This window comes from Glycine max, chromosome 14 (genome assembly GCF_000004515.6).
Source record: "Glycine max cultivar Williams 82 chromosome 14, Glycine_max_v4.0, whole genome shotgun sequence".
Lineage (NCBI taxonomy): Eukaryota > Viridiplantae > Streptophyta > Magnoliopsida > Fabales > Fabaceae > Glycine > Glycine max.
This window is the reverse complement of record NC_038250.2, coordinates 28,086,347-28,095,476: the sequence shown is the minus strand read 5'-3', so window position 1 is coordinate 28,095,476 and position 9,130 is coordinate 28,086,347.

The window sequence follows — 9,130 nt, the reverse complement described above, 5'->3', positions numbered from 1 at the left end:
CATGGACATTAGTGGAACCGACACCATGGAGTCCCACTCCTCTTCCACATATCTTATCTAGCCGTTAATGAGGCCAACACACTTGAAGTTGAAACCGTCCTCTAGAGTGACATGGATGGTGGTGTTAGGATTCCTAGAGTTCGAGGACTAGGGGAGAGAAAAGGTAAGGAAAGGAAACTATATTTCTTCTTATGGTTTGTCATCTTTCAAAGCATTAATATATAGAGCATCACGCAGGATGCTGATGTTGATAGTCTCATAACAAAATTATCAATTCTGTAATAACAAAATTACAAACAAAAAGGAAACATCAGACAGAAAAAGGAAACAAAAAGGATGATGGCAGATAAGGTGGGGACAACATCTTATATTATGCCAACTCACTAATGTTCCATTTCCTCATCCCTATCATTCCTTGGCCCATCAAAAACACCTTGCCCTTGAGGTGTTGAGGATTCAAATCATGGTTTCAAGGAGGTTGCAAAAGTAGGATCTGGAACAAGAAGAAAAAAGGAACCAAAAGTAATTGGAGTGCAATTTTAAAGGGCATAAAGTTTGAGAATTGGGCTTGGAATTTTTATTTTGTTTTTTTTAACATCAATTGGTTTGTGTAGGTGACATTGCTTCGATAAAACCGATTGTTGTTGGGCTACCAACCTAAGGATTGATATAGTAGACATTTTAGGTACTACATGACATGAAAACGTGGTCCTTTTTCTACAAACCTTATTTTGGAATCATAAATGCAAGCACCCTTTTTTTTGCAAGGCGTAGGAGAAATGAAAAGACATTTGCAAGTGCATGTGTAACGTGCTATCAATTTAAAGTGGGTATGGAGTGATGCATATGGGACCTTGGAAAGTTGGTGGGCATTGGAGGGTGTGGGTTCTATTGAAAAAAAAAACGTGAAAGTGGGATTGGCGGAGGGAATTGACGTGTCAAATGGTGATTGGAGGATTGAAAGCAACGATTGAGATTGAGAATAAGGAGAAAAAACAAAAATTGGAAAACAAAGGACGGAGATGTTTGCCCAAATGGGTTATGGAGGAGATTGATAATGACCCCGATCTTGCACATACCGATCAATAGGGAAGAAGAAACCATGAATATATATCACTTGGGTGTGATACTTTGCCAATGCTCAAGGGTGAAACCCCAATTCAATGTTATGTTGATTTCATGCATGCTTTCAATGACACTTTCAAGCAACTCCTTTGGTCACACCATTGTGGTAAATATCTTTCTCAATGTAATTTTACATCATGGTGTGATTTGTTGTGCTACATAAACTCCTTTTGATGGCATATTTTAGGAAATCCAAATTGGAACGGGACCAGCAGGTGAGCCATGTTACCTTTCATACCTAGAGCAAAATGGGATGTGAAAATTCCTAGGAATTGGTGCTTTCCAATGCTATGATTCCTTCTTCTTGTACTTTTTTTTATATATAATTGTTTTAGGATTTGTTGGATAATTTCTTCATGAACAAAGAGCAGAAAATAAGGTAAAATGTGTTCTAGTACTTAATTATGCTATGGTGCAACATATGTTGGGTAGCTTAAAAGTTGTTGCGGAAGTTGAGGGTAAGCCTTAATGGGGAAGCATAGGCCCTACTAAGCCTAAATGGTGCAATATTTGTTTATCTTTTTGTGTATTTCATATGTAGGGTTGAATCTGCTATTTGGGCCTTAAAAAGACTACTATAGAATAGCCTTGGAGACCTATGTATTGTTTGGGAAGCCATGAACAACATGATCATGTTGCAACACACTGAAATTAAGGCATCTTTTGAGACAAATACACATGTGGTTGGACATGTTCTTAAAGTTACCTTACACAAGAAACTACTTGGCATGGTATCAAGTATGCTTTAAACTAGATTGTTGCTGAGTATGAGCGTGTAAGTTATGTTGGTATTGATAGTTCTCGTTGTGGATGTGTAATGAGAACTATTCATGGTCTTCCTTGTGCATGCGAGCTAACTAGATATGTTGTCGGTAGCATACCTTTGGGTGTAATCCATATGTTTTGGCGGAGGCTAAGTTTTTTAGACCAAGGGTTATCTGAGCCCGAAGTAAGCATAACCGAAAAAATGGAAATCATATCCAAGCGATTTGAAGAACTTGATGTATGTGGCAAAGTTACTGTAAAGAGTAAATTTCGGGAAATTGTCTACCCTAACATAAGCTCTATGCGTGCTCCTCCAAAAAAGGTCAAAACAAAAGGTGTTCACAAGAAACTAATGACCAAGCATCAAAGATCAACAAAGCGTGATCCGTCTTATTGGGAGTATGTTGATGCATTACATTCTGTGCAAAATAGTAATTCTTCAGTCAAACATAGTGCATCATCATCTGAGCAAGCAAAACTAAGAAGGACCATGCCAATGTTGGATCCATTTCATCCATGCATTCATGATTCCATTGAAAACATTGTTGATGTCAAAGCTGATGGTAATTATGGATATCGCGCAATTGCTGCCTTATTAGGTATGGGTGAAGATTCATGGTCTTTGGTTCGCAACCATTTGCTTAAAGAACTTGCAAAATGGTCTGATGAGTATATCAACCTGCTTGATGGCATAGACAGATTTGAGGAATTAAAGCAGTCCCTACTTGTTGATGGATTATCCATGGTATATAAGTTTTTTGTTACGTTTTGATGGATTAATTTTGCTTTAAATAAATGTAATTATAACTGTTACATGCAGGTTACCATGGATAAGTGGATGAATATAATTGACATGGGATATGTGATTGCATCAAGGTATAATGTCATCCTTATTTCTCTTTCTTTCCAACAAAGCATGATAGTTTTTCCTCTTAGAAGTGAACCCAAGAGATTGTTCTATACATCGTGTAATATGTATTGGTCATGTGTATGGTATCATGTGTATGGTAATCATTTTGTTCTGGTAAAAGCGTTATCATTCTGTTTGTGTATTTTATGTATTAAATAGTCTTATGATAATTTTAATGTGTATGTCCATATGTGACAGGTATTTCTAAGAGACTGTTGTCCATTACTGCCAGTAGCTTTGTTATGATCTACACATTGTCATCATCAAACAAAGCAGTGGCCTACACCATATATTAGTATAATGCATTAGTACCCAAATTTATTGATGTTGAAAACAAACTTTGTTGATTTAGGTGAAGATTGAACATTTAGTTACTTATTTAATTGTCATGTAATATGATAATATACGTGTGTTTCATTGGACATTCATATAATTATTTATTTATAGTTAACTTTTAAATGGTGTACAATTATTTATGTTTTACTATTTTAATGACAAACTTATTTGACTAAAGAGGGTTTACGGTTACTACAATACGTTGAGCTTAGTTGTACGTCACTAATTAAGGTTTATGATTTACTTATTGTTTGACGGTACGCGACTAATTAAGGTTGATGGTTTAATTCATGACCTAGGGTCTAGGGTTACGAGAGTTATTAAATAATAAACATTGTCTAGTTATGAAAATAAATAAAAAGGTTCTCACATAAAATTAAATAATAAACATTGTCTAGTTATATTGCATACAAAAATCATATAAAACCTAATAAATCCTAAAGGTCTTCATGCATCTTCCATACGCCGCCTTCGTCGTGACCGCACATATACATTGTGTTTCACAGTCACACCTCTGATGATCCTTAGGTAGTCTTTCATGATAGTGTATGCCTTTGTACCTTTTCTCACTATCCTTAGGTTGAGCAACCGTTCCAAACTTTCATCTATTGCTTAGCAAGACTCCTTAGACATTTACAACAACGGAAAAGGTTTATACTTAATGCATGTTCAAATAAAATGAATAACAAAGTTAATTGAAAATATATTTTACCACTGCATGTCGAGGTTGCTCTACATGAGCAGGTGAATCTGCAGGTGCTTTGTCCATAGCTGTTGCCGCCACCTGGTGCTGAGGAATATCTAGTTCAATAAATATGTCATCGCGCAACACGCGTGGATGTCTAGGAGGATCCCTAGCCTGTGCCGAACTCATGAAGGGATTAGAAATCATGTAGAACCACTGCATGTAGTCTGCTGCACACTGTCCAGGTGCAACACATATCTGACCCACCGATGCAAGGTATTTAGAAAACTGAATCCATCTATCATCAATATCTTCTATGCATAACGTTGGAGCAGCAGGGTGTGGAGGAATGGTTTGTACATACCAAACTGTCGCACAACCCTCTTTGGTCGGTGTATGACAATAAATGGACCCCATTAGATATGTTCGAAAAACAAAGAAATCAGCTCAAATTCTCTATATGCACGGTGGTCACCATAAGGAATCCAACACACAACATCAAACGTCAATCTATCTATCCACTTACGATACGTTGACACTGGTAATGCCTTCCCAAACTTCCAACGGCAGGCACGTGGTTTCCTCTCATGACAATCTTCAGCAGCAATAGACGAAGCAATAGAAGGAAAATGCTCATAGATCCAACACTGCACATATTTTGAAAACAAAAAAAATCAAAACAATACTCAACATAAAATACATAACAAAAATAAAAAATTAAATTATAATTACCTGTAAAAGTGTGATATATCCTGCAAGTTGCCTGACGCTGCTCTTTGATGCATCATTCAAATTCTCATACTATGGACTAGGGCGACAGCTCCCCATGCGTAGCTTCCATTTTGGGTGAGGTCATGAAAAGCATCCAAGAATACCACATGCACGTGAGTGACACTATTGTTAGCAAAGAGTGTGTAACCTACTAGATGCAAGAGATATGCTCGAGCTGTTACAGTCCATTATGTTGCGTGACATTTGCTATGATAAATGTCTTGCAGCCACGATAGCCGAACATATATCCCATGACATTATACTATCTCAGCTTTTGCTCCTTCTGAACTAACTTCAAGCAATTCAATTAAGAGGAAGACAACTTCATCCATATGAAGAGCCTCAAAGCTATGGAAGGCACCTGTAATGGACAGATGAAACAACAATGCCACATCATCGAGGGTAATAGTCACCTTTCCGACAGGAAGATGAAAACTACTAATTTCCTTATGTCACCTCTCTGCAAAAGCCGATATAAGTCCCTGATCGCCAATCTCCAAGGAACATGCAATCAAATGACTTAATCCTGTGGCAACCACTAAGCCTTCAATCTCTGGAGTAGGCTTGGCAAATTTCTCAACCTTCCTTCCATGGGAGGATGACTTCAACTGAGATATATACTAATAAAAATATATACTAAATTGTGAAATATATACTAATACAAATTTGGAATTTATGATATCTAACAAATTTATAAAATACCAAATATAATCAAATTACTTATATTTTTTACAAAAATAAATCACAATAATATATATACATTGGTTTTTTTAAATAAACAAACTACTTAATTTCTTTATTAAAAACCAACTTAAAAAAACAAATATAATTAATGAAATAAAAAAACCAAAAAAATATACAACAATATTTATTTATTAAAAATTAATTTTTACAACAAAAATATTAATTTATTTATATATTTTTTAAAATATTAAAACAATAATTATTTCTTTAAATTTTAAATTTAAAAAATAAAATAAGTTTACAAATTGGATAATCCATATAAGTCAATCCTAATTCGTATGACATATGAATTGTTAATCCGTATAACTCATACGGATTGACAATCCGTATGCGTTATACGAATTTCCCAATCCACAAAACTATAACATACAAATAGAGAGGACAGGGACCACAATGACGACGAGGCTATCACTAACAATGCAATGATGACGAAGGGATTGACAACGAGGTTTCACGGCACGATGGCAGAGCTCTCAAATTCAAGGAGTCTGATAAACAGTAGCAGCAATGCGATAAAGAGGGAGGTTGAAGGAGATGTGTTTTTTAAATTTTTTTATAGAAGAACATTTTTGCCACTTCACATAACTTGTTGGGTGCACCAGCAATTCTGCTGGGTGCACAAAGAAAAACCCATCATTGATACAAAACTATTGGACCCTGGTACATCTTGGAGTGGTAGCCAAACCATTATTGCAGCACCATTGAATAATACAACAAAATATCAAACAAACTAACATGTTTCTTCATACATAAATTTACCAGTGAATAGATCTTGATGTTCTTGGGTATAACCTTCAGCTTGAAGGAGATTAATTTGAATATCTAATTTGGTCGACAAATATCTCATTTGAGGTAATCACCGACGTGTATTATTGTAAAGACGTCTCCATTACAAGTTATATCCCATTAAATACATTTCACAATTAAATTAGACAATGAAACAGAAATAAATTATTTAAGCACACACAAAATGGTAATATAAGCAATATTAGAAGATAAATAAAACACAATGCACAATAGAGCTTGATGTGCATTGCAATTGTTTATTATTTAATAGAAGCTAAATAAATGTCTACTATAACATTCAAAAACTAAACAAGTGCGACCTTCCTAAAATTATACTAGTTTTGTTGTCCAAAATACCAAGCACTAAATGTCTAAGAGGTAAACATTAATAGGGATGAAAAGCAAACATTCCGTCAAAAGGGTTCAACGTTGTCCTAGATGATAGTCCGAGTTTCATTATACATGTCCTTTTGTAAAGTCATAGCAGTCTTCATCCTAATTACCTTCTCCTCCAATTGCATGACATGATAGTTGAATTAGATAACTCTCTATTTAAACTAATATAGTCAAATGAAGCGGCATAATTAAATTACTAGTGGTACTACATTTGAGCTAAATCCATCCACCATATCCAGCCACTTCATGACCCACACAACTGAGTTCCTACTGTAAATTTACAACGAGTAATATGAGACATATGTTGTCAACAACAAGACACAATAACGAACAATTAATGAGGATATAAAAAAAATTAACAAATGTTCAGCTTTGGGTAAGGCTCTTAGTTCAGCAAAGTCCCAACCATTTGCTTTGAAGCATCCGTTCAAATACTTCATGGGATAAACATTTGTGTCTAGCATCTGGGCTACGACTATGAATTTTTGGTAAACAATAAAAGTAGTATATTAAAGGAATTATGTACTTAACATTATATTGGACATACCACATTAAGCATGGTTTCCTTCCGTCATTCAAGCTTATCCATTTCAATGTTAGAATCAAAATGGAACATCAGTTGGTCAAATTACCATCAAATACCAGTGGTTGTTGGATTCTTTATGAATTGGAACATATATCTACATGGGATAAAATAACAAATTCAATACAAGTTGGTACATGCAAGATTAATATTCGGGTTATGGTTTTTTGTTTACATGTGTAAGATATACAATCGGATGCATCCAGTCAGTGTGGTATTTGTCTATAAAGTCCTTTATTATCAAGCCACAATTCACATCAACACAATTGAATAAGAGCTCACTGTTTAAGCAAAGAAACCACGTTAGGTGCAAGGAAATTTGATGAAAAAGCTATAGGCTATCTCTTTGCTTCCCAGGTCCTGACTTCATTTGTAGCACGACAGGAAAACAATTGCGGATCATGAGAACACATATGACCACAATCACTCAAATTTGGATGACCTTTCTCCTAAGTAACCTTTTTCTAAGTGATCATAACTCTGATTTGACTTTGCCTAAATGCCAACTGGTTTACAGTTTCATGGAGCATATCAGTATTAATGTAGCCCAACTGATTTTTGAAGCCATCCACCAGTTTGTCATAACAGAGCCTCCTAGGCACCCATTGGGTTTTTCCGCTTTAATAATAGGCCTCTGCAGTTTCTATGGAGTGCATGTCATAACTACCAAACCCATTCGACCTCTCCCCAATTGATCATTCATTGATAAGAATTGTTTGCCAAATAAATTGTAGCAACCACAGCCTCAACCAGTAGCAGATGCTCCACCACCACAGTAGCAGATATCCCTGGATTCCATCTCAGCACACCTACAGAGGAATCCAAATGCAAACATACATGCATCACTTGGCTGATCAACAGGCGGCCAACCACAAAGGCCGAATATAGTTGAATGACAATTTCTATCATTATACATTGCACCGACATAGTCAGGATCCCAACCCCTATCGTTGGCCCACCCTAGAGTAGTTTAGAGCCACCATTGCATGGCCTAGGGACATGCCTATTTTTCCAGAGAAGGCAAGTCCTACAGATGACCAAGGAGGAGGTAGAACAAATGAGGATGAAGACATGATAGATCCTATTGATGATTACATTGGAGGAAACTAAGCTCTTCAGTCATTATCTTCATTGTTGCCTCCAATGTAATCATTAACAGGGTTTGTTATGTATTCATCCTCATCTGGTCTACCTTCTCCTTGGTCATCTGCAAGACCCACATCCTCCAAAAAAATAGGTCTACCCCCAGGCCATGCAATGGTCACTCTAAACTGCTTTAGGGTGGGCCAAGGATAGGGGTTGAGATCCTAACTATGCTGGTGCAATGTATAATGATAAAAACTGTCATTCAACTGTATTTGGCCTCTATGGTTGGTTGCTTGCTGATCAACCAAATGATGCATGCATGTTTGCATTTGGAGCTTCATCCTCTGAAGGTGTGCTGAGATGGAATCTAGAGATGGTTGCTGCTGGTTGAGGCTATTGAAGCTGTTGTGGTTGCTGCAATTGCCTTGGCAGACAATTCTTGTCAATGAATGATCAGTTGATGGGAGGTCGAATGGGTTTGGTTGCTGTGACTTGCACTCCATAGAAACTGTAGAGGCCTGTTATTAAAGTTGGAAAACCTTATACTTTGTTTGATTTTTTTGGGTTCACTGGGTGCCTAAAAGACTCTACTATGACAAATTGGTGGATGACATCAGAAAAGTTGGGCTACATTAATAATGATTTTCTCCATGAAACTATAAACTAGTTGCCATTTAAGGAAAGTCAAATCAGAGTTGTGATCACATGGAATAATGTTACTTAGGAGAAAGATCATCTAGATTTGAGTTATTGTGGTCATATGTGTTCTCATGATCCGCAACCGCTTTCCTGACATGTTACGAACGAAGTCAGAGCTTGGGAAGCAAAGCAAATGACATATAGCTAAAGGGGTTCAATGCAGTACTTTTTTTTGTTTCGAATAATATGCTGGTGTCGCGACCTACCCTTCAGCGAGAGGGCGACGCAAAGGCTCACGGGGGCG